The sequence below is a fragment of the Perna viridis genome, chromosome 7 (assembly GCF_037379345.1).
Source record: "Perna viridis isolate PV_CMFRI_1.1 ecotype Kerala chromosome 7, ASM3737934v1, whole genome shotgun sequence".
NCBI lineage: Eukaryota > Metazoa > Mollusca > Bivalvia > Mytilida > Mytilidae > Perna > Perna viridis.
This window is the reverse complement of record NC_142451.1, coordinates 15,299,603-15,322,490: the sequence shown is the minus strand read 5'-3', so window position 1 is coordinate 15,322,490 and position 22,888 is coordinate 15,299,603. Positions and strand designations below refer to the sequence as shown.

Below are 22,888 nucleotides of genomic sequence, written 5' to 3'. Positions count from 1 at the left end.
TTCATTAATTTACACTCGTTTGAATCGTTGGTATTATTGTGGATTTGAGTTGCTCATGTACTGAAATGAATCATCATGCAAGATACTTGAATATATTTATTGTATATATTTCTTGTATAATTGTATAAATTATATCTAATACTAATCATTATTTATTTTCTATACCACGACATGTATATGTTTGCGAGATACGAAGTACATATGAACCGTAAGCAAAATTAATTTAAATTTCACAAAATCTGAAACTCAATCGACAAATCCTTATTTACTAACAAAAAGGAATTGTGTAGTAAGTAGTTGTAATCTCTTAATATTTTCAACAGTTTTCAGATAATATTGTATTCATTAACAGACGAAGAGAGTGGATATACGATGAAACTAGTTGTGATTATAACCAATTAACTTGTTAAAATTCATAACGTGACTTTTCTGGGCATACAGGAAAAATAGCAAAAAAAGTTTATATGTACATGTTAAGTGCATAGGCAAATATTGATGTGATTTATCGAATAATTGTCCATCAATGTGATTGAGCTAAGTAGAAACATTGTATGGGACGGCCAGATCTTGTGAACGCATATTGAAGATAACACTAATGATAATACATATACAAATTAAAATGGAGTAACAGGTCATTATAGCTACACCTTGGTAAATGAGTCTCTCGAGGGGTTTGTTGGTGAGATGACGCCTAATGTTGTGAAAATAGATAAAATAGGTTTGTTTGTTTGTACTGTAAAAATAACATGCAAAACTCATTATTGCGATACCTACAATAACAAGCGACAATTTCTCAACCTCAACGTATACTGATGTAAAATATATGACGACTAAAAGTATCGAAACTTTCCTTTCCAAATTTGATAGACACGCAGTTAGGTAACAAGCGGATATAACGTATAAAGCATTCACTATGCCTTTGATAAAAATACTTCTTGTTTTCAAATTTGCATATACAATGTAGATGTAATACTGCCCCAATGATATGATGAAGAGCTTTCCTAAGAACTGTTTCCACGATATTTCAGTCCGCAACATGAATGAATTTACCAACGAACATAGAATCGACATCCCCATTAATAATAAAACGCATGGGATATGCATGTTAATGAATAATGTTTCCACTTGTCCTATGTTTACTTTCATTCGTGTAAAGTTTGCTAGTAAACTGTATTCAGGGCTGTTGTTTGGCACTAAAATTTCCATCACCAGATAACAAAACAATCCTTTGATCACTTGGTCAAGAAAAGTATCAGGTAGCAATAAAAATAAGAGCAACACCCCAATGAGGAAATCTGGAATGAAAAAAAAAGACTTATCTTTAAAAAAACAAGAACAATTACCAAGACTGGGAAATATGAAACTTAAAGAATGAAACGTTTACTATTCTTGCAGCATTTGATAACATTAAATATTCTGTATTTATGTTTCTAATGTTGATAAAAAGGAACCAGAATAAAACGGTAATCAGAAGAATGTAATCCAAGGATAACGACTAGACAGAGAAATTAGAAACTTAAACACATAAAATAAACAAAATAACACGAACATTGGAATAATAAATGACATTAATAACAAAATAACATTTACACTGTCAGACTAACAATTATGACTAGACGAAAATAAAATCTGACTGTAATAATCTCTATATTGTTTTCCAGTTCCATATAAAAACATCATTGTTGAACAAATGGAAGATCTACTTACACGCATTTATCATGGTTTCCTCCGTGATTATTTTTGAGGATATGAGTCGAATCACGAGATCTATGACTGCTAATAAAGGAAGTCGAAGAATTGTTCCTCTTGATATAAGTCTCTGCACTAAAACTTCTTGTTCTATAAGTAATAGTAATTATAAATTAAACTTTACGTTTCAACGAAACGTGTAGAAGTCGCCTCCCGTTTCCTAAGCAGTATTTTGAGTAACATATCCTTAGATAAACAGCTTATTATTAATAGAGGCAACATAAATGGCTTGGATATCATATTTCACCGAAATCGAACAAGTTAGAATTTTTATCGCGGTGGCGGCCATTTTGAAAATGGCGGTCGATACGAAGGTCAAATTATCGATTGAGCCGCAGATTCTTAATTTGAACGTCTTAAAGCACCTTGATATCAGCTGTCATCCAAATCGGAAAACTGAATTTTTGAGCGCAGTTGCGGCCATTTTCAAAATGGCGGCAGACACGTACATCAAATTGCCAATTGAGCCGCAGATTATGAATTGGGACGGCTCAAAGTACCTACATATCAATTTTCATCGAAATCGGACAACTTTGAATTTTTGACCGCGTTGGCGGAAATTTTGAAAATGGCGGCCAAGGCGCATGCGATTTCTTTTCGTGATTTTGTTTTGACCATTAAGCTTACCGTATATACCACGTTTTGCCAAGCCTCGTGCAGGTCCGGGTGTTAAAAGAATAGGCCTCCAGCAGCGCTAAGCTTGTCGTAAAAGGCGACTCAATAGTGCTCAGAACCCTAGCCGGGGGCTAGGGCGCTCTGCCCACAGAGCAACTGGGATGTGTGCCCCAGGTGGTGGAATGGGGTACCCCTGGCGTGTTACATGCTGGGGTTGTCAGCCTATAATTCGGAAAACCTGAACGCAAACCATAGTGGTGCACCGTGTTGGGAAAGATGCCTCGTTCCTTGCACGTTAAAGAACCCTGCTGGGAAAGATGCCTCGTTCCTTGCACGTTAAAGAACCCTGCTGTGGTATTAGATAGGCGTAGGAACCTTTGCGCTCCGCCACAGGAGGCTAAATTGCCCGACCTTACCCATCCCCCCTTTTTTCCAGTGGCAATCAAAATTTGTTGACCCTATTATCCTTGTGACCCATCCTTTTTTTTTCATTTTATCATCCATTTCATGTTCATTGTCTGAATATAGATGAAATATTGCTGCTCGGACGTTAAACCCCAACAAACAAACTATTTCCAGTGGCAATCAAAATTTGTCGACCCCATTGTCCTTATGTCCCATCCATCTTTCATTTCATCATCATTTCATGTTCATTGTCTGAATATAGTTGAAATATTGCTGTTTGTTTTGTTTGTTTGTTGGGGTTTAACGTCCGAGCAGCAATATTTCAGCTATATTCAGACGATGAACATGAAATGAAAAAAAAAGGATGGGACACAAGGACAATAGGGTCGACAAATTTTGATTGCCACTGGAAAAAGGGGGGATGGGTAAGGTCGAGCGCAAAGGTTCCTACTCCTATCTAATACCACAGCTGTGTTCTTTAACGTGCGAGGAACGTGGCATCTTTCCCAACACGGTGCACCACTATGGTTTGCGGTCAGGTTTTCCGTATTATAGCCTGACAACCCCAGCATGTAACACGCCAGGGGTACCCCATTCCACCACCTGGGGCACACATCCCAGTTGCTCTGCGGGCAGAGCGCCTAGCCCCCGGCTAGGTTTCTGAGCACTATTTAGTCGCCTTATACGACAAGCTTAGCGCTGCTGCAGGCCTATTCTTTTAACACCCGGACCTGCACGGGGCGAAATGCGAAATATTGCTGCTCGGACGTTAAACCCCAACAAACAAAGAAACGTTTCGCCAAATTCTGATCAGCAGTTTTCGAGATATACGATGCTCAAATTTCCGGTCTTAAAAAATGGGTGCGTCCAGTCCGGCGGCCGTTTTGAAAAAATGGCGGCATCTGGAATTTTTTTTTAAATTCTGTAAACTTGGAATATTAGTTCTAACTTCTTTAAAAAGTTTCATCTCAATCGGAAAGGTCACTTTTGAGAAAAAAAGGTTGACACTTAAGCAAATTTTTTTTATGACCGGAGCCCCCTATGGATCGCTATGCTTGTCTTAGTAGGGGGGCTTGCGTGCCTCAGTCATCCTAAGAGCAATGCCAGCTGGAGATTTTTTTCTCCTAGTAGGGTTACTCATGCTGGACAGGTCAAAGTCTAGAGGCCAGACTTAAACGATCCGAACATCGACCGTGGTCCCGGTGTTTAAAATAAAAAGTGGGTTCACCTACTTGTTTGCCGCGAGTTGCAACCCGTGAATTATTGGTGGGCGAGGAGGTCCTAGTGGATGAAGGTCGTATCTAGACTCCAGTCGAGACGTAACCCCCGTGTCATCGATGTCTAGATGAACGAGGATACGGCTGTATATGCCACTCGGCTCTAAGGTCATCTAAACGGGAGATCGAATGGACCCCGGTTCGATCAATCGGCTGGTCACGCCATGCCCTTCATTTGTCCACCTGCTTTACTGATGGCATTTTGCTTAATCCAATGTTTCTAAGATTTTCAAAAGCTAACAAATGGCAAATGAAGAAGGCGGTGGCACATAGGTCAAATCGAGTAGTACGCTGTCTATGCGCCATTGGTAGATACGCTCTGTCCCAATATGTCGTCTCTGAAATTCCTGCACCGTGCAGGTCCGGGTGTTAAAAGAATAGTTCTGCAACAGCGCTAAGCTTGTCGTAAAAGGCGACTAAATAGTGCTCAGAACCCTAGGCGCTCTGCCCACAGAGCAACTGGGATGTGTGCCTCAGGTGGTGGAATGGGGTACCCCTGGCATGTTATATGCTGGGGTTGTCAGGCTATAATACGGAAAACCTGACCGCAAACCATAGTGATACATCGTGTTGGGAAAGATGCCACATTCATCGCACGTTAAAGAACCCTACTGTGGTATTCTCCCGGAGTAGGATTTTGTTTGTTTGTTCGTTGGGGTTTAACGTCCGAGCAGCAATATTTCAGCTATATTCAGACAATGAACATGAAATGGATGATAAAATGAACATGAAATGAAAAACAAAAGGATGGGTCACAAGGATAATAGGGTCGAGAAATTTTGATTGCCACTGGAAAAAGGGGGGATGGGTAAGGTCGGGCAATTTAGCCTCCTGTGGCGGAGCGCAAAGGTTCCTACTCCTATCGAATACCACAGCAGGGTTCTTTAACGTGCAAGGAACGTGGCATCTTTCCCAACACGGTGGACCGCTATGGTTTGCGGCCAGGTTTTCCGTATTATAGCCTGACAAACCCAGGATGTAACATGCCAGAGGTACCCCATTCCACCACCTGGGGCACACATCCCAGTTACACATCCCTAGGTTTCTGAGCACTATTTAGTCGCCTTATACGACAAGCTTAGCGCTGCTGCAGGCCTATTCTTTTAACACCCGGACCTGCACGGGGCCCCGGAGTAGGAACCATAGGGCACCGCCACAGGAGGCTAAATTGCCCGACCCTACCCACCTCTCCCTATTTCCAGTGGCAATCAAAATTTGTCGACCCCATTATCCTTGTGTCCCATCCCTTTTTCATTTCATGTTCATTTTATCATCAATTTCATGGTCATCGTCGGGATATAGCTGAAATATTCCTGCTGGGACGTTTAACTCCAAAAAAACAAACAAACTGGAATCCCTGATGCTATCTGCTGGAAATCCGTAGAATCCTAGCATCGCTCGTGATGGCGAGTGGGGAACAGAGACGACGAAACTTTAAAAAATTAACATCGCGACAAAAAACAACGGGGATTTCTTATTCAAAAAAAAAAAAAAAAATAGGCCTGCAGCAGCGCTAAGGTTGTCGTAAAAGGCGATTAAGGTGCCCAGTCATCTTGGTATTCAGTGGAATTCAGTTTGTTTTGTTTTGTTTGTTGGGGTTTAACGTCCGAGCAGCAATATTCCAGCTATATTCAGACGATGAACATGAAATGATGATGAAATGAAAAAGGGATGGGACACAAGGACAATGGGGTCGACAAATTTTGATTGCCACTGGAAATAGCGAGAGGTGGGTAGGGTCGGGCAATTTAGACTCCTGTGGCGGAGCGCAAAGGTTCCTACTCCTATCGAATACCACAGTAGGGTTCTTTAACGTGCGAGGAACATGAAATGGTGTTTGTTGTTTGTTTGTTGGGGTTTAACGTCCGAGCAGCAATATTTCAGCTATATTCAGACGATGAACATGAAATGGATGATGATTCATTGATTGTTGTTGTTTATTGCCGTTTCGGCGACCAGGGCCATATCACGGCAAGAACATTTAATGCAAGGAAAATATGAAAAGCAAGATCAAAGTCTCTTCATAAAATAATGAAATTAAAACAAACAGCTATTTACATATAAAAAGGTACATAAAAAGGTGAACCTAAGACATAAAATACATATAGAAACATAACTTCGATAAAACATTTAAAATATTGAAAAATCAAGGAAGGTATCCAATTTAGATTTTATTAAATAAACCGATGTCCCGCAAGAAATCGATAATGTTTTTAGATGAAACGGTCTTGAACAAATCAAATATATTGGCGCAGTCAAAATAATTTTGCCTGATGTTGGCAAAATCCACACAATCTAGAAGAACATGTTTGATAGAGAAAGGTCAATCACATGGGATACACTCAGGTGGAGGATCACCAACAAACAAATGGCCATGTGTAAATCTAGAATGTCCAATGCGGCATCTAGTCATGACCACTTGCTCTTTGCGATTGCCCGACCCGGATTGATGAAAACTAGATCGGGTTTTATGGAATTGAGTTTGTTGTGTTCAAGACCGTCCCATCGGTTCTGCCACATCTTTAAAATATATTTCCTTATTAAAGGTTTAAATCGGTGTATGGCAAACTAACGTCCTTTATTATTTCATTTAATGCCTTCTTGGCAACCCTGTCTACAACTGAAATCCCCTGAATACCAACATATCTGGGTACCCAGAGAAAAACAATCTCTATATCGAATTCCCGAAGTCGATGAATAAAATATAAAATTTGTAAGATAAGAGTGTTTTTCAGACAGCTGAAAGAGTCAGAACAAATAATAAACTGTGACAGATTAGATTGAGTAATCAATTTAAGTGCTAACAATATGGCTCGAGCTTCAGCTGTGAATATGGAAGCGCTTGATGGCAACCGTTCAGTTACAGTTCTGTCACCATGGACAGCAGCACATGCAACGCTATCGCCATCTTTTGAGCCATCTGTATACATCGTCGAAAAATCTGGATAATTTGCTTTAATTTCAGAAAATTTTTGTTGTAAAAATAAAGGATTGGTATCGGACTTTTTATATTCACACAGATCAAAAATGAAAGAAGGGTGTGGAAGCTCCCATGGAGGTCATTTCGAAGTAACAACAGATGTCACTGCATTGGTCTCCAGATGAATTGCTTCCAAATGAGGTTTTATTCGAATTCCAAAAGGAGGGGTTTTGCTTTCATGTTTTCGATAAATGTCGACATAAATAGGATAAATGACACAGTCGTAGGCAGGGCTATCTGGGTAGGCCATAAGTTTACTTACATATTGAAGACCTAATTTCAAACGTCTGTCTCCAAGGGATGGTTCATTTGCCTCGGCATAAAGGCTCTCTATAGGAGAGGTTCTGAAGGCACCAAGGCAAAGTCGCAACCCCTGTTGGTGAAAAGCGTCTAAAATTTCAAGGTAAGATTTTTTGGCGAAACCATAAACAATAGATCCATAATCAAGTTTAGACCTAACCAAAGATCTATATAAAATTGAGGTATCAGCACCCCAATCGGTACTGGACACCATTTTTAAAATATCTAGTGCCTTAAGACACCTAGATTTAAGTAATTTGATATGGGGAAGAAAAGAAAGTTTACTATCAAAAAGTAATCCAAGGAATTTTGTTTCTTCTACTATTTTGATTTTATTACCATAAAGAAAGAGATCTGGGTCCGGATGCAGCTTTCGCTTTCGACAAAAGTGCATACCAACAGTTTTAGATGTAGAAAACTTAAACCCATTCTCCAAAGCCCATTTCTCAATTCTTTTGAGGCAAAGTTGTAACTGCCTTTCAATATTACTCATATTTTGTCCCCTGTAGCAGATCAAAAAGTCGTCTACATACAAGGAACCGTCAATATTGTCCTTCAAAACTTGGGCTAAACTATTAATTTTAATACTGAAGAGAGTGACAGAAAGAATACTTCCCTGAGGAACTCCCATTTCCTGTTCCTTCTCCTTAGAAAAAGTCGAATTTACCCTCACATTAAAATGACGATCTGACAAAAAATTAGATAAGAACAGAGGAAGTCTTCCTTTCAACCCCATATCAAATTTATCTTTTAAAATACCATATTTCCGCGTCGTGTCATAGGCTTTTCCTAAATCGAAAAAGACCGACACAACATGTTCATTTTTAGCAAATGCATTTCTGATGAGCGTTTCAAACCGGACTAAATGGTCAAGAGTACTTCTGCCTTGCCTAAAACCACACTGAATACTAGTGAGTAAGTTGTGCTTCTCAAGGAACCACACAAGGCGATCATTGACCATTCGTTCCATTGTCTTGCAGACGCAGCTTGTCAATGCGATCGGGCGATAATTTGAAGGATCCCTATGATCCTTTCCTGGTTTTCGAATAGGGACAACTGAAGCCGTTTTTCAGATGGACGGAACGTTACCAGAAGTCCATATCTCGTTCATTAACGCAAGAAGTGTATGTAGAGATGGATCAGGAAGATGTTTCAAAAGTTGATAGTGAATATTATCTAGCCCACTAGCTGTATCGTGGGCTTTAGCCAGTGACGATTTTAGTTCGCCCCGTGCAGGTCCGGGTGTTGAAAGAATAGGCCTGCAGCAGCGCTAAGCTTGTCGTAAAAGGCGACTAAATAGTGCTCAGAAACCTAGCCGGGGGCTAGGCGCTCTGCCCACAGAGCAACTGGGATGTGTGCCCCAGGTGGTGGAATGGGGTACCCCTGGCGTGTTACATGCTGGGGTTGTCAGGCTATAAGACGGAAAACCTGACCGCAAACCATAGTGGTGCACCGTGATGGGAAAAATGCCACGTTTCTCGCACGTTAAAGAACCCTGCAGTGGTATTCGATAGGAGTAGGAACCTTTGCGCTCCGCCACAGGAGGCTAAATTGCCCGACCTTACCCATCCCCCTTTTTCCACTGGCAATAAAAATTTGTCGACCCTATTATCTTTGTGACCCATCCTCTTTTTTCATTTCATGTTCATTTTATCATCCATTTCATGTTCATTGTCTGAATATAGCTGAAATATTGCTGCTCGGACGTTAAACCCCAACAAACAAACAAACAAACGATTTTAGTTCCTCTATAGAAAATTGAGAGTTGTAGGATTCAGCATTATTTGACTTGAAGTTTAATTTTGTCTTTTCTGCAGATGATTTAATTTTTTGAAAATCCGGTTTGTAGTTAGTTGAGGATGAATGTTTAGCGAACGTTTCGGCTAGCTTATTGGCAATATCTTTTTCGGTGGTTAGAGTGGTATTACCAACTTTAAGGTGTTTCACTGAATAATTCGAATTTTTTCCTTTCACTTTTCTAATAAAATTCCATACTTTATTGAGGGGAGTGTGAGATTTAATACTAGAAACAAAATTTTTCCAAGAGGTTCGTCTGGCTTGTTTACATGTACGTCGAGCTTTTGCTCGAAATATTCGGAAGTTTGACAGATTTGCTGGTGTAGGATTTTTGTCAAACCAGCGATGGCCTTGTTGCGTTCTTCGATCGCTTTTTCGCACTCATCAGTAAACCATGGTTTACTAGGCCTTTTTGGATTTGTCGAGGTTTTAGGTATTGTTTTATTAGCAATTGATGTCAGTCTTTCATTAAATAATAAAATGGGATCTTCAACATCCTTCATCGTTTCTAATCGTAATTCTTCAAGACAGTGGGCTTCAAATGAAGCCCAATCTGCTTTCTCAAGTTTAAAACGAGGTTGACGTTCCTCCGTTTTGGAGGATAAATGCTCCAAAATAATCGGAAAATGATCACTCCCGCACAAGTCATCATGAACTCGCCATGTAAACTCTGAAAGTACGAGAGGATCACAAATGCTTAAATCAATAGAAGAATACGATCCATTGCCTGAATGAAGGAACATTGAAGATCCGTCATTAAATATGCACAAATCTTCTTGCTGAAGGAGCTCCTCAACTTTTTTACCTTTATCATTCGCACGATCACCTCCCCACAAAGGGTCGACAAATTTTGATTGCCATTGGAAAAAGGGGGGGTGGGTAACGTCGGGCAATTTAGCCTCCTGTGGCGGAGCGCAAAGGTTCCTACTCCTATCGAATACCACAGCGGGGTTCTTTAACGTGCGAGGAACGTGGCATCTTTCCCAACACGGTGCACCACTATGGTTTCGGTCAGATTTTTTGTATTCTAGTCTGACAACCCCAGCACGTAACACGCAAGGGGTACCCCATTCCACCACCTGGGGCACACATCCCAGTTGCTCTGTGGGTAGAGGGCCTTAGCCCCCGGCTAGGGTTCTGAGCACTATTTAGTCGCCTTTTACGACAAGCTTAGCGCTGCTGCAGGTCTATTCTTTTAACACCCGGACTGCACGGGGAATTCAGTTGTCGACAGGGTTGCCAAGAAGGCATTAAATGAAATAATGGAGGACGTTAGTTTGGCACACACCGATTTTAAACCTTTAATAAGGAAATATATTTTTAAGATGTCGGAGGACCGATGGGACGATCTTGAGCACAACAAACTCTATTCCATAAAACCCGATCTAAGCGTTCATCAATCCGAATCGGGCAATCGCAAAGAGCAGGTCGTCGTGACTAGATGTCGCATAGGAAATTTTAGATCTACACATGGCCATTTGTTTGTTGGTGATCCTCGACCTGAGTGTATCCCATGAGATTGCTCTTTCTCTGTCAAATCTATCTATCTATTCTTCTAGATTGTGTGGCCCCGTGCAGGTCCGGTTGTTAATGATTGATTGGTTGTTGGGGTTTAACGTCCGAGCAGCAATATTCCAGCTATATTCAGACGATGAACATGAAATGCATGATAAAGTGAACATGAAATGATGATGAAATGAAAAAGGGATGGGACACAAGGACAATGGGGTCGACAAATTTTGATTGCCACTGGAAATAGGGAGAAGTGGGTAGGGCCGGGCAATTTAGACTCCTGTGGCGGAGCCCTATGGTTCCTACTCCGGGAGAATACCACAGTAGGGTTCTTTAACGTGCGAGGAACGTGGTATCTTTCCCAACACGGTGCACCACTATGGTTTGCAGTCAGGTTTTCTGTATTATACCCCATTCCACCACCAGGGACACACATCCCAATTGCTCTGCGAGCTGAGTGCCCCAGCATGTAACACGCCAGGTGTCCCCATTCCAGTTGCTCTGTGGGCAGAGCGCTCTAACCCCCGGCTAAGGTTCTGAGCACTATTTAGTCGCCTTTTACGACAAGCTTATTGCTACTGCAAGCCTATTCTTTTAACACCCGGACCTGCACGGGACCTTCGTGTTCGGGGAATAAAAAATAATAAGAAACACAATAAAAACAATAAGTCAGCGCTACTTCGTGGTCGGCGACTTAATTATTTTAACATTATCAGAAAAAAGTTAATCCGACAAAACAAATATACTGATAAGATAAATTGTACTTGACAAGCAGCTCAGATAACAAAATTCACATTTCCATAACATAATGTTTCATTTTTGTTTATCAAATACCTTTCCCATTTTATGAACCTATGTTGTAAAGAAAACATTTTACCTGCCATGTGCTAGCTTCTGCTGTTTCTCTGAAAATGCTTAAAAGTGAATATCACTTGATGTATTTTCAGTAGTAATTTGCAAAAACGTAGGCCACATGATTTTCTTCCGTTTTAAAAACATATTCATATAAAAATCAGGTAGACCTTTAAGTTTTGCAGGAATCTTTCGTTTGCTGATGGCCCTGTGCAGGTCCGGGTGTTAAAAGAATAGGCCTGCAGCAGCGCTAAGCTTGTCGTAAAAGGCGACGAAATAGTGCTCAGAAACCTAGCCGGGGGCTAGGCGCTCTGCCCACAGAGCAACTGGGATGTGTGCCCCAAGTGGTGGAATGGGGTACCCGTGGCGTGTTGCATGCTGGGGTTGTCAGGCTATAATACGGAAAACCTGACCGCAAACCATAGTGGTGCACCGTGTTGGGAAAGATGCCACGTTCCTAGCACGTTAAAGAACCCCGCTGTGGTATTCTCCCGGAATAGGAACCATAGGGCTCCGCTACAGGAGGCTAATTTGCCCGACCCTACCCATCTCTCCCTATTTCCAGTGGCAATCAAAATTTGTCGACACCATTATCCTTGTGTCCCAACCCTTTTTCATTTCATCATCATTTCATGTTCATTTTATCATCAATTTCATGTTTACCGTCTGAATATAGCTGAAATATTGCTGCTGGGACGTTAAACCCCAACAAACATCGTTTGCTGATTAGTGTACCTTAAACCTGAAATGGAGGTAAAGCTTGCATTTTTCGACTAATTTCCGAACGATCTGTTCTTTCATCACCATCCTGGGCGTGTATATTAACATGTCTAAAATGTAACAGAGGTGATCGACTTTCGACTAAGGACTTTTAAAATTAGCAAGGATTTGGCAACCGATATATTATAATAATGTTTGTTTCTTTGCTGCGGTTTAACGTCCGAGCAGCAATATTTCAGCTATATTCAGACGGTAAACATGAAATTGATGATAAAATGAACATGAAATGAAAAAAAAGGATGGGTCACAAGGATAATAGGGTCGACAAATTTTGATTGCCACTGGAAAAAAGGGGGATGGGTAAGGTCGGGCAATTTAGCCTCCTGTGGCGGAGCGCAAAGGTTCCTACTCCTATCGAATACCACAGCAGGGTTCTTTAACGTGCGAGGAACGTGGCATCTTTCCCAACACGGTGCACCACTATGGTTTGCGGTCTTTTGTTTGTTTGTTTCTTGGGGTTTAACGTCCGAGCAGCAATATTTCAGCTATATTCAGACGATGAACATGAAATGGATGATAAAATGAACATGAAATGAAAAAGAAAGGATGGGACACAAGGATGATAGGGTCGACAAATTTTGATTGCCACTGGAAAAAGGGGGATGGGTAGGGTCGGGCAATTTATCCTCCTGTGGCGGAGCGCAAAGGTTCCTACTCCTATCAAATACACCAGCAGGGTTCTTTAACGTGCGAGGAACGTGGCATCTTTCCCAACACGGTGCACCACTACGGTTTGCGGTCAGGTTTTCCGTCTTATAGCCTGACAACCCCAGCATGTAACACGCCAGGGGTACCCCATTCCACCACCTGGGGCACACATCCCAGTTGCTCTGTGGGCAGAGCGCCTAGCCCCCGGCTAGGTTTCTGAGCACTATTTAGTCGCCTTATACGACAAGCTTAGCGCTGCTGCAGGCCTATTCTTTTAACACCCGGACCTGTACGGGGAGTGGTTTGCGGTCAGGTTTTCCGTATTATAGCCTGACAACCCCAGCATGTAACACCCCAGGGGTACCCCATTCCACCACCTGGGGCACACATCCCAGTTGCTCTGTGGGCAGAGCGCCTGGCCCCCGGCTAGGTTTCTGGGCATTATTTAGTAGCCTTGTACGACAAGCTTAGCGCTGCTGCAGGCCTATTCTTTTAACACCCGGACCTAACTTTCATGTATGACTAATACATATTAAATAACTATTTATTACATAATATGATAAGATCGCATATCAATGTTTAAGCATGAGGAACTGATTTTTATTTTGTCTGCAATATTTCATTATGATGTAATTAAATAATCTTACAGAGTGAGTAAACAATACCCAACGCGCCCACATATGCAATCTTCAGTGTCATGTAAAATTCCATCACCATATATGGGCACCCAGGTTTTGTGACAAAAAAATGAAATCGGAAATCTCACCAAGAAATGATTAATAACCTACAAGAAACAACCGAAATATATCTAAACTCTTTAGCGGGAAAACTCTTGAACCTTTCATTGCAAAACATGTCAAATACAAAGATTTATTTAGATTGTTTGTTTGTTTGTTGGGGTTTAACGTCCGAGCAGCAATATTTCAGCTGTATTCAGACGATGAACATGAAATTGATGACAAAATGGTTCTGACCCGGACCGGGGCAAGATTTATATGGATGGAATTCATCTGTTGTATAATATTAATAACAGTTTCAATTTTCATATACTTCTGTCGCCCCGTGCAGCTTCGGGTGTCAAAAGTATAGACCTGCAGCAGCGCTAAGCTTGTCGTAAAAGGCGACTAAATAGTGCTCAGAAAGCGGGGGCTAGGCGCTCTGCCCACAGAGCAACTGGGATGTGTGTCCCAGGTGGTGGAATGGGGTACCCCTGGCGTGTTACACGCTGGGGTTGTCAGGCTATAATACGGAAAACCTGACCGCAAACCATAGTGGCGCACCGTGTTGAGAAAGATGCCACGTTCCTCGCACGTTAAAGAACCCTGCTGTGGTATTCGATAGGAGTAGGAATCTTTGCGTTCCGCCACAGGAGGCTAAATTGCCCGTCCCTACCCCCTCCCCTTATTCTAGTGGCAACCAAAATTTGTCGACCCTATTGTCCTTGTGTCCCATCCCTTGTTTCATTTCATCATCATTCATGTTCATTTTATCACCCATTTCATGTTCATCGCCTGAATATAGCTGAAATATTGCTGCTCGGGCGTTAAACCCCAACAATTAATCAATTTGGTCCGATGGAAAAGTTTTGCGTATAGAGTCGTCACTTTCTGAGACGTGTGTACAATTTGAAAGCTCAAATGCTCATGTTCAATAGGATTCCCAGATGAAAAAAAAATGGATGCAATAGGTGAAGTATTGGAATATAAAATAACCAGTGTTGATTTGCCTTTCAAAAACGGCGGCATGTTTGTGACGGAGGTGTTCGCCAAATTAATTCTATCTATAACTTCGTTGACAAACGGTAATGGAAGAATGGTCGTTTTTTTTTTTATCTTGACCTTTAACACAGTCTTTGGAAACCGGTGGAAAAAAAATGTGAATTTTTTAAAGGTACTTTGCATTCCTGTTGACAGGTTTTATCTACTGCAAATGTAAGGTGAGAAGTGTCATCTTATACAGGCATATATATTGTTTTGGGAATATCCCAACTGTATGGAACAAGTCACCGATTAACCGTGTTTATTGCTGTTATCATTATCATGGAAAAAAAAACAAATGTGCAATCAATTATTTACTCGCAGTTTTGCAAATGAATCGACGTCATCGAGTATTGATTTGTTCATAATGTCGAAATTTGAATGTTGAACAGTTTGTTTGTTTAAAATGTTAATTGTGGGATAAGTTTATCTTGATTGCGTTACGAGCACTCACTTAAAGTACTCATATTACACAAAAATAAATAAAAGGGCATCAATATGGTGATTACAATTTCTTCCGATTAAAAAACAAGGTTTTGTTACATGTCATCAACTTTAGACATATTTTACACAAGTTTAAACAAATTGCACTTTACACATTTGTTTTGTTTGTTTGTTGGGGTTTAACGTCCGAGCAGCAATATTTCAGCTATATTCAGACGATGAACATGAAATTGATGATAAAATGAACATGAAATGATGAAATGAAAAAGGGATGGGACACAAGGACAATGGGGTCGACAAATTTTAGTTGCCACTGTAAATAGGGAGAGGTAGGTAGGGTCGGCAGAGTTAAAGTACCTCGCGTGATCGCAACCCTCCCCCTTTAGAATCTGGCCACTGGAAAAAATATTACACAATCAAACACCTGAAAATGAGTTCAAGAAGGTGAGTCCTTTGTTACAGCGGAAATAAAAAAAACTGAATATAAATTACACAAATGTACAAACTAAAGACTATTAGCAGTTAACTGACATGCCAGCTCAATACCAGTGTACACCTACAAAAAGTTATGTCCCCGTCGTATGTAAAATAAGTCCAAACTTTTCCAATACGGTACATCTTAAGTCCTACAATAAGGACACTCATCCCTTTTAATGCCAAAAACTGTTTTATAAGATAGTGTTTTAATTTCTATGTAAAGACCCTACGAACGAATCAATGTAAATACCACAAAAATGCTTCCCTTAACGATTTGACAACAATGTTATAACTATATCCCTTACAAATGCGCCCTTTAATTAAGTTTATGGGTAAATATCGAGCTTTCCGTGCTTTGTTTAGAATATTACCGTAAGACAAATCTGTTTGTTTGTTTGTTTGTTGGGGTTTAACGTCCGAGCAGCAATATTTCAGCTATATTCAGACGATGAACACGAAATTGATGATAATATGAACATGAAATGATGAAATGAAAAAGGGATGGGACACCAGAACAATGGGGTCGAAACATTTTGATTCCCACTGGAAATAGGGAGAGATGGGTAGGGTCGGGCAATTTAGCCTCCGGTGGCGGAGCCCTATGGTTCCTACTCCGGGAGAATACCACAATAGGGTTCTTCAACGTGCAGGGAACGTAGCATCTTTCCCAACACGGTGTACCACTATGGTTTGCGGTCAGGTTTTCCGTATTATAGCCTGACAACCCCAGCATGTAACACGCCAGGGGTACACATCCCAGTAGCTCTGTGGGCAGAGCGCCCTAGCCCCCGGCTAGGGTTCTGAGCACTATTTAGTCGCCTTTTACGACAAGCTTAGTGCTGCTGCTGGCCTATTCTTTTAACACCCGGACCTGCACGGGACAATTAACGAATAAAATTGATTTCAATTGGGTTGCATTTTCTCATATAAATTCAAGCCATCCAGCCTCGTGAAATTTGACATATTTAACAAGTAAACTAAGTCGATATCTTTCGACGTCTTCGCCTACTGTCATGACAAGCTAACCCTTCACGTTTTAGATAAAGTATTCGTATATATTCGCAGAGTACTCGCTTGAATTAATGTTTATTAGTTTGTTCATCAAGAAACTATCAGAAACTACTCACAATCATTCGTAAATAAATCGTTAAACAATATTGTAAAATAGAAAATAGATAGTTCTTGCAAATGCTTTACGATGCCTTTTGAATGGCTTCGAGAGGTTTACGAGCTCTTTACGAATAAAATAATCAAAACAAGATTCGTGGACATTCGTGTAAGACTTTGTGATAAGTAAAAAAAAATCACATCACATTTTGCAATTCAACACGAATGCCTGCGAAAGTCTACGAGTTGTTAAACGTTATTTACGAATGCCGATGAGTTAAATACGAACGCTATTGAATAACCAAGAATTGATAATTCGAAAGGATTCGTAAGAATGTTTGTTTTTGTTTGTTTGGGTTTAACGTCCGAGCAACAATATTTCAGCTATATTCAGACGATGAACATGAAATGATGATGACATGAAAGAGGGTTGGGACACAAGGACAATGGGGTCGAAAAATTTTGATTGCCACAGGAAACGGGGAGAGGTGGGTAGGGTCGGGCAATTTAGCCTCCTGTGGCGGATTGTTTGTTTGTTGGGGTTTAACGTCCGAGCAGCAATATTTCAGCTATATTCAGACGATGAACATGAAACTGATGACAAAATGAACATGAAACGATGAGACACAATGACAATGGGGTCGACTAATTTTGATTGCCACTGGAAATAGGGAGAGGTGGGTAGGGTCGGGCAATTTAGCCTCCTGTGGCGGAGCCCTATGGTTCCTACTCCGGGAGAATACCACAGTAGGGTTCTTTAACGTGCTAGGAACGTGGCATCTTTCCCAGGGGTACCTCATTCAACCACCTTGGGCACACATCCCAGTTGCTATGTAGGTAGAGTGCGCTAGCCCCCGGCTAGGGTTCTGAGCACTATTTAGTCGCCTTTTACGACAAGCTTACCGCTGCTGCAGGCCTATTCTTTTAACACCCGGACCTGCACGGGGCCAAAAGGTAATGTCCTCATCGTATGTTATTATATCTCAATTCTTCCCATGTGGGGTTGAGAACCGCGGTCCTTAAAATTAGGGCACAATCTGTTATGCAAAACACTGCTTTTAAATTTTGATTATTATTTAAAAAAATAAGTCAGGAATCCGGGGTTCTTTACTATACAAAGCACAAAAACTAAAACTAAAATTTGAAAAAAAAAACATTTGGTGTTTTTATTCAATTTTGAGCATGCTAATTTCAACAAAAAGTAATGAAATACAATTTACTTAATATACATGTCATTACTTCTGATAATACTGTTTATGTATTAACTATAACACTAATCACTTAATTATCTTATTTTCGATATTGTTGTTGCACATTGGACATGTCTTTTTTTCATGTGTCCATGTTTTCAGGCATCTTTCGTGGAAGAGATGATTACAGGGAGTCACTTTTGCTGATATTATCGATCGGAGACATATGGCACAATCGTCGTTATATTGTTCTATTTGTACTTTGGTTGCATTTGGTAAAAGCGATAAACATTGGATAGCAACTCGTCGTTGTTTAAATTCGTTCCATTTTTTCGATGTCGTATCTAAAGTGGAAAATAAACTCAATCCAATAATAACAGGGTTAAGCCAAACCCATTTTACTGCAACCGTTTCCCATAACAGAACAGCCATCCCAAAGATACCAATCCAAATTTGGGAGGCATCAGTGGCAAAAGATATGTAGTCCACATAGTCGTCAAGTTTATCTATTGGTGCACGACGTATATTGTCACATATAAGTAGACAAAATGATAAAAAAGAGCCGAAAATACTTATGGTGTTTGAAATCCAGGAAACTGCTATTACCCGTGGCCATAAGATATCTAACTGATGAGGCCATGTCGAAAGCACCACCAAACTTGCAAAAGGTGGAATCAACGCCAGAAAAAGGTAGATAATAACGGTTTTACCGCATTGGAGTTTCCTCCCATATAAAACATCCGTCTCGTTTGGTTCAAAATTAAAATATATTATTTCGAGAAAGTGAACACCTACGAATACTAAACTACAATACATTAAACGTCCGTGAATAGCCACTGATTCATTCAGTGACTGAATAGTCAAAAGTGAAGGAAAAATGCTTAGTTCTAAAATATTTTTCTTCAAACTAGAATTATATCGTCGACCCATTAAAACCAACATTACAACACGAAAGAAAAGGAAGCACATACAAACCACCAAAGTAATATAAGCCAGTGTGCCTAAAATTGTTGTACACATTATAGAAATTAAGCTCTGTGGGAAGTCAAATGAATTATAACACTTCATATCAGTCCATTCCAGGGCAATAAAAAAGGTTATTACAATGGCGTATGATGTAAATAGAAATGCAAGGTCTCTTAAAAGTTTGTCGTGATTAGTGATTTTGGTTTGCAACTGTTCCAGTACGGTCTGCAAAGCACTCACGTAGGTTCCAATGTCATAATACCTAACCAAATATATTATAACAACTACAGTAATGAAAAACACGTACAAGGATATTTCTGGGAAATACAAAGTTTTCAAATGAAAAAGGATTAGGAATGAAATATGTTTGTCTAAAACCTGCAGACTGCTTATTGAATAACAAATGCAAATGTAACTTGTAGCTTTCAGAATTTCTTGTACACTTTCTGTCAAAGAAATCGAGTCTCTATAGTAATTTATAGAATATCCGAAGATGAAGATATATAAATTTACAAGGAACTTTCCGTGTGTTGTGGTATAAAGCACATGTTGTACTGAATGTAATGTCGCACATAAGCTTGATATTGATATCAATAGAATCAAGCAACGAACGTACAACTTGATATGTAAGTCATCTTCTTTAGAAGTATAGATCCCCCTTATTTTCGCTGTCAGGGTGTTGTCCGGTATGTTATTCGGTAATACATGTTCCATGACAAGGTAACATGAAAAAGCTTTCGTGATTTGGTCAAGCACTGTATCTGGTAGAATTAATAAAAATAACAACGTCCCTATTAGGATATCTGCAAAAACAAATTTAAGAATAAAGTATGTAAGGTAAGTACCATAAAAATTTTCACATGAAAGAAATGCAGTGGTGAAATTGTTTGGGGTTTAAATGTTTATGCATATTTCGGCGAGACGGGATCATGGGTATTTCAGAATAATTCAGGGAATCAAACAATGAACAGAGCCAGAGCTTGCCATAATTATGCAGACTTTTTGTACCGCGCTAGACTTCTTACAATTACGCTTCTGGAACATGTTCTGCATAGTTACGGCTAGATCTGGCATATGAGTGTGATATGAAAATTCTTAAGTATTGCTTTTCAACTACTTTCGATGATATTAATATATGTCATAATGATAATGGTATTTTTGTCTTTTAAGTGATAAAAAGATATTTTTCCATACAACGCGAATGAATAATTAAAGATTTCATAATGCAAAAATATCAATTCAATTTATTTAATTTTAACATCAATACAAATGAGCATCGGCTATGAGTTGAACATTTATAGTGCGAGTTGATATTTTGTGATATTTAAGTTTCATGAGTAATAAACCTTTTTTAGATTCTCTATGATTCTTTTGGAATATTGATATTCGATATCTGTCATGGCGGATATTTGAGCAATCGTCCGTCTATGAAGTCACCAATGCTGTCGGGAGAACAACAACGTTAGACACGTTACAACATCACCTCGACCAATCAGATTTAATAGTATATCACCTCGACCAATCAGATTTAATAGAATATGATACTCAAGTGCGCAACAACCAACTGCAACGGCGGATTTTTCTTATCACTACTTCAAATCACATCATCCATGGCGTAATATCAAGCCGTCCAAGCAGTAGTTGAAACGACCAAATCTTAGAGAATGTCATTAATAGAATAAAGTACGTACATATTTTCCATGTCGATGTATTATTTATCATATTCGATGCTACGAGTCTAAGCAACAGTTCTACAAATGCCAACATTGGAAGACGCTGAACTGTTCCTCTACATGTCTTGTACAAATTGGCTATCCGTTTTATCACCAACCTCTTCAGGCCTTCAAGAAAATATGAAATTCAATTCATTCATTAAATTACGCCAACAGTGTGTCAAACAAGTTTTCTCTCATTTGATTTTTAAGTATAGAAGTTGTTTCAAAAAGTATCTATCCAAATAAACATTCAGACACTTCTAATGGTAGAGATGATTCACAAAACAGAGAATACCCAAAGAATTTTTTTTTTAATCAAAATTCCACATTTTTATGTAACTAATGGTTTTGTCTGTATACACACCTGTCTTTTTAGACTAGCCCCGTGCAGGTCCGGGTGTTAAAAGAATAGGTCTGCAGCAGCGCTAAGCTTGTCGTAAAAGGCGACTAAATAGTGCTCAGAAACCTAGCGGGGCTAGGCGCTCTGCCCACAGAGCAACTGGGATATGTGCCCCAAGTGGTTGAATGGGGTACCCCTGGCGTGTTACATGCTGGGGTTGTCAGGCTATAATACGGAAAACCTGACCGCAAACCATAGTGGTGCACCGTGTTGGGAAAGATGCCACGTTCCTCGCACGTTAAAGAACCCTGCTGTGGTATTCGATAGGAGTAGGAACCTTTGCGCTCCGCCACAGGATGCTAAATTGCCCGACCTTACCCATCCCCCCTTTTTCCAGTGGCAATCAAAATTTGTCGACCCTATTATCCTTGTGTACCATCCTTTTTTTTCATTTCATGTTCATTTTATCATCCATTTCATGTTCATCGTCTGAATATAGCTGAAATATTGCTGCTCGGACGTTAAACCCCAACAAACAAACAAAAAACTTTTTAGACTACTATGCATTCGTACCATCCTTAAATCAACCAGTCCAAGAATTATCACTCTTGAAATGTGAGAATTTGATATACAACCCTTATTAGGTTCATCATCTAGAATTTGCAACAACCGACTGTTTACGTAGTCCTTAAATGTTTCTGAATTAAGATAGACTTGCATTTTGTGTGTTTTGACATGCACGTATCATCTCCTGTCTCATATATGAAAAGACTAATAATAAATTTGAAACCTTGGCTGCGTGCTGAGCTTGATCTTTAAGAAACAGACAAAAACTGGACCAAAGGGGAAGGTTTAAAATGTTGATGCGACGGAAAGCGTGTATATCTACTAAACGTGCTTCATGTGCTAAAGATTTTTTTGTACTTCTCTTGAAAACGGAACGTAAAACATATCAACATGGCATCGTCCACGCATAAACTCTGGTTTTCACTTTCGTTTGTTTGTTTGTTTGTTGGGGTTTAACGTCCGAGCAGCAATATTTCAGCTATATTCAGACACTGAACATGAAATGAAAAAAAAAGGATGGGTCACAAGGATAATAGGGTCGACAAATTTTGATTGCCACTGGAAAAAGGGGGATGGGTAAGGTCGGGCAATTTAGCCTCCTGTGGCGGAGCGAAAAGGTTCCTACTCCTATCGAATACCACAGCAGGGTTCTTTAACGTGCAAGGAACGTGGCATCTTTCCTAACACGGTGCACCACTATGGCTTGCGGTCAGGTTTTCCGTATTATAGCCTGACAACCCCAGCATGTAACACGCCAGGGGTACCCCATTTTACCACCTGGGGCACACATCCCAGTTGCTCTGTGGGCAGAGCGCCTAGCCCCCGGCTAGGTTTCTGAGCACTATTTAGTCGCCTTATACGACAAGCTTAGCGCTGCTGCAGGCCTATTCTTTTAACACCCGGACCTGCACGGGGCGTTTTCACTTTCGATTTTGTAATCGTTAACCTTTTAACTTTTAAACAATTTAGTTACTTTTTTAGCATAATGCATATATTTGCATGTACATAATAAACAAAAAAACCTATATTTTCACACTAACCTTCCATTGGATTTGTTTCGTATCCGTGTTTTAAACTAAATGAAACACATTAATATCGGGAAAAAATTGAAACAAATGAGTCATCATTATAAATAGATATTTGATATACATTACTCTATTTTTAGATCATTCGAAAGATTAAACAACAGTTATTTAAACTTAACTTAAAACCTAAATCCGTATTGAAAGAGTCGTTATTTGGAAATCTCTTGCATCGAATATATTATTTCTATCAACTTAAAAATACGGATACTACATGCACTGCTCTTCAATAGACGAGTTAATTTTGATATATCTTACTGTTCAACATCGACTTGACATTACTAAAATTTCTGGACTGTGTTATTGGACCTACTCAAAATGTGTAATG

At 39.9% G+C, this 22,888-nt stretch overlaps 1 long non-coding RNA gene across 2 annotated transcripts; it reads right to left on the bottom strand.

Annotated features, from left to right (window-relative positions):
• Positions 1-22,638, bottom strand: LOC148611500 (uncharacterized). Of its 2 annotated transcripts, XR_015924138.1 has the most exons (4): positions 22,519-22,638; positions 20,548-20,697; positions 1,708-1,839; positions 1-1,295 (listed from the first exon to the last, which is right to left on the bottom strand). It is a non-coding gene; the product is annotated as an uncharacterized LOC148611500 (long non-coding RNA). The 2 variants fall into 2 exon arrangements; XR_015924139.1 differs by lacking the exons at positions 1-1,295; positions 1,708-1,839 and adding an exon at positions 18,181-19,659.
• Between the last annotated feature and the right edge of the window lie 250 nt (positions 22,639-22,888).